Source organism: Myotis davidii, unplaced genomic scaffold (assembly GCF_000327345.1).
Source record: "Myotis davidii unplaced genomic scaffold, ASM32734v1 scaffold1277, whole genome shotgun sequence".
Taxonomy (NCBI): Eukaryota; Metazoa; Chordata; class Mammalia; order Chiroptera; family Vespertilionidae; genus Myotis; species Myotis davidii.
Genome location: NW_006290682.1, coordinates 3074239 through 3078920, shown reverse-complemented (window position 1 = coordinate 3078920; position 4682 = coordinate 3074239).

Genomic DNA, 4682 nt, shown 5'->3' with positions numbered 1-4682 from the left:
TTCCTGTGGGGAACCCATCAACCTGTGGAAGAATGCCCCTTTCTGTGGGGAAATGCCCCTTCCTGTTAGGGAAAAGCACCTTCCTTTGGGGAAACACATCTTCCTGTGGAGGAATGCATCTTCCTGTGGGGGAACCCTTCTTTCTCGGTAGGAAATGCGCCATCCTTTGAGAGAACACATCTTCCTCTGGGGACATGCACCTTCCTGTGGGGAAACTCACCTTGCTGTTGGAGAAATGCACCTTCCTTTAAAGAAACACAACGTGGAGGTTAGGGGGAAAGCACCTTCCTAGGTTGAATGCAGCTTCCTGTGGTAGAACCCTTCTTCCTGTGGGGGAAACGCATCTTTCTGTGGGGAATATGCACCTTCCTGTGGGGGAAGTGCACCTTTCTCTGTGGGTAACCTACTTCCTGTGGGAGAACCGATCTTCCTGTGCTGAATACGCCCCTTCCTGTTGGTAAACTCATTTTTCAGTAGGGGAAACGCACCTTCCTATGAGGGAACACACCTTCCTGTGGGGAAACCACCTTCCTGTGGGCAAACTCATCTTCCTGTGGGAGAGCCCTTCTTCCTGTGGGGGAAACACGACTTCCTGAGGGGAAAATACACTTTCCTGTGGGGGAACCCTTCTTCCTGTTGTGGATATGCACCTTTCTGTAGGGAGACCCACCTTCCTGTGCAGTAACACACCTTCCTGTGGGGGAAACACATGTTTCCTGTGGGGAAAAGCAACTTTGCGTAGGAGAACCCTTCTACTTGTGAAGGTACTCTTCTTTTTAGGGAAATCATCTTCCTGTAGAGCAGTGGTTCTGAACCTTCTGTCCGTTTAAATACAATTTCTCATGTTGTGACACAACCATAAAATTATTTTCGTTGCTACTTCGTAACTGTAATGTTGCTTCTGTTATGAATTGTAATGTAAATATATGATATGCAGGATGATATCATAGGCAACCCCCGTGAAAGGGTCGTTTGATCGCCAAAGGGGTCGCGACCCACAGGTTGAGAACCGCTGCTATAGGGGAAATGCCCATTTCTATGGGGAAACGCACCTTCCTGTGTAGAATGAGGGAACACATCTTCCTGTGGGGAAATGCACTTTCCTGTCGGGAGCCCTTCTTCCTATAGGGGAAACGCACCTTCCTGTGTAGAAATCCTTCTCCCTGTGGGGGAAACGCAGCTTTCTATAAGGGAAAACATCATGGGAAGGGGTGAGGAGCACATTCCCGTGGGTCAGTGCATCTTCTTTGGGAGAACCATTCTTCCTATGGGGGAAATGCATCTCCCAGCGGGGGAACCCTTCTTTCTGTGGGGGAAATGCACCTTCCTGTAGGGAACCCCATCTTCCTGTGGGGGAAACGCACCTTCCTATGCGGGAACACATCTTCCTGTGGAGGAATGCATCTTCCTGTGGGGAAAACCATCTTCCTGTAGAACAGGGGTTCTCAACCTGTGGGTTGCGACCCCTTTGGCATTCGAACGACCCTTTCACAAGGGTCACCTAAGACCATCCTTCATATACGATATTTACATTATGATTTATAACAGTAGCAACATTACAGTTACGAAGTAGCAACGAAAACAATTTTAATGTTGGGTCACAACGTGAGGAACTGTATTTAAAGGGCCAGAAGGTTGAGAACCACTGCTGTAGAGGAATGCATCTTCCTGTGGGGAAATGCACTTTCCTGTCGGGAGCCCTTCTTCCTATAGGGGAAACGCACCTTCCTTTGGGGGAACCGATCTTCCTGTGGGGGAAACGCACCTTTCTGTAGGTCAACTCATCTTCCAGTAGGGGAAACGCACCTTCCTATGAGGGAACACATCTTCCTGTGGGGAAATGCACCTTCCTGTCGGGAAACTCATCTTCCTGTGGGAGAGCCGTGCTTCCTGTGGGGAATCGCAACTTCCTGTGGCACAGGGAAGATGGTCTAGACCAGCGGTTCTCAACCTGTGGGTCGCAACCTCTTTGGCAGTCGAACGACCCTTTCACAAGGGTCACCTAAGACCATCCTTCATATCAGATATTTACATTATGATTTATAACAGTAGCAACATTACAGTTATGAAGTAGCAACGAAAACAATTTTATTGTTGGGTCACAACGTGAGGAACTGTATTTAAAGGGCCAGAAGGTTGAGAACCACTGCTGTAGAGGAATGCATCTTCCAGTGGAGAATCCTTGCTATGGGGAAACACAACTTCCTGTGGGGGAAATACACTTTCCTGTCGGGGAGCCCTTCTTCCTATAGGGGAAACGCACCTTCCTTTGGGGGAACCGATCTTCCTGTGGGGGAAACGCACCTTTCTGTAGTTCAACTCATCTTCCAGTAGGGGAAACGCACCTTCCTATGAGGGAACACATCTTCCTGTGGGGAAATGCACCTTCCTGTCGGGAAACTCATCTTCCTGTGGGAGAGCCGTGCTTCCTGTGGGGAATCGCAACTTCCTGTGGGGGATATGCACCTTCCTGTTCAGAAACCCACACCTGTGGGGTTCCTGTTGAGGAATGCATGGTATTGTGGGGGTAAAGCACCTTCCTGTGGGGAAATGCACCTTACTGTGAGGGAAAGGCACCTTCCTGTGGGGAAACCCATCTTCCTGTGGAGGAATGCATTTTCCTATGGGAGAATACTTTTTCCTATGTGGGAAAGGCAACTTTCTATGGGGAAAATACACTTTCCTGTTGGAGAACCCTCCTTCCTGTGGGGGATACGCACCTTCCTGTGTAGAAATCCTTCTCCCTGTGTGGGAAACGCAGCTTCCTATAAAGGAAAACATCGTGGGAAGGGGTGAGGAGCACATCCCTGTGGTCAATGCGTCTTCTTTGGGAGAACCCTTCTTCCTATGAGGGAAACGCATCTTCCTGTGGGGGAACCCTTCTTCCTGTTGGGGAATCGCACCTTCCTGTAGGTGAAACGCATGTTCCTGTGGGGGAAATGCACCTTCTTGTGGGGGAACGCATCTTCCTGTGGGGAAATGCACCTTCCTGTGGGAGATTCCTGCTACTTGTGGGGGAACTCTTCTTCCTGTGGGGGAATTCTTCTTCCTGTAGGGGAAATGCCTATTTCTGTGCGGAAACGTACATTCCTGTGTAGGAATCCTTCTGCCTGTGGTGGAAACGCTTCTTCCTTTAATGGAAAACATGGGAATGGTGGGTGAGCACATTCCTGTGGGTGAATGCATATTCCCTTGTTAGAACCCCTCTTCCCATGGGGGAAACGCATCTTCCTGTGGGGGAACCCTTCTTTGTGTGGGGGAAACGCACCATCCTGAGAGAACACATGTTCTTGTGGGGGAAACGCACCTTCCTGTGGGGAAACCTACCTTGCTGTTGGAGAAACACACCTTCCTATAAGGGAACACAACTTGGGGGCTAGGGGGAAAGCACCTTCCTGGGGGTGAATGCATCTTCCTGTGGGAGTACCATCTTCCTATGGGGGAAACGCATCGTTCTGTGGGGTATATGCACCTTCCTGTCCTGGAAATGCACCTTCTTGTGGGGGAACCGTTCTTCCTGTGGGGGAAATGCACCTTCCTGTGGGGGAACCATTCTTCCTGTGGGGGAAATGCACCTTCCTGTGGGGGAACCCTACTTTCTATGTGAGAACCGTTTTTCCTTTGGGGAAAACGCACCTTCCTATGAGGGAACACATTTTCCTGTGGGGGAAATGCACCTTCCTGTGGGGGAACCCTCCTTCCTGTGGGGGATATGCACTTTCCTGCAGGGAAACCCATCTACCTGTGGAGAACCCTTCTTCCTGTGGGGGAAACACAACTTCCTGTGGGGGAAATGCACCTTCCTGTGGGGGAAAGGCACCTGCCTGTGGGGGAATGCATCTTCCTGTGGGAGAAATCTTCCTGTGGGAGATATGCACCTTCCTGTGGGGGGAAATGCACCTTCCTGTAGCGAAACCCATCTTCCTGTGGGAGAACCCTTATTCCTGTGGAGGAAACACAACTTCCTGTGGGCAAACTGTACTTTCCTGCGGCGAATCGTTCATCCTATGGGGGAAACACAACGTCTTGAGGTTTGAATGCGCTTTTCTGTGGGGGATAGGCACCTTCCTGTGGGGATACCTATCTTCCTGTGGGGATTCCCATCTTCCTGTGCAGAAATACATCTTCCTATGGGAGAATACTCTTCCCTATGGGGGAAACGCAACTTCCTTTGGGGGCGGGGGTAATACACTTTCCTGTGGCGGAACCCTCCTTTTTGTGGGAGACAGGCACCTTCCTTGTGGAACACATTTTCCTGTGTGGGAACCCTACTTCCTGTGGTGGATATGCACCTTCCTGTGGGGGAACCTTCTTCCTGTGGGGGAAACGCACGTTTCTCTGCGGGAACCCTACTTCCTGGGGGGGAACCGTTCTTCATGGGTGGAAAATGCACCTTCCTGTAGCGAAACCCATCTTTCTGTAGGGGAAAAGCACCTTCCTGTGGCGGAAAGGCACCTGCCTGTGCGGGAATGTATCTTCCTGTTGGAGAACCCTTCTTCCTGTGCGGGAAATGCAACTTCATGTGGTAGATATCCACCTTCCTGTGGGGGAAACCCATCTTCCTGTCGAGGAATGCATCTTTCTGTGGGAGAATCCTTCCTATGGGGGAAACGCATCTTCCTGAGGGGGAAATGCACTTTCCTGTGCGGAAACCCTTCTTCCTGTGGGGAATACGCACCTTC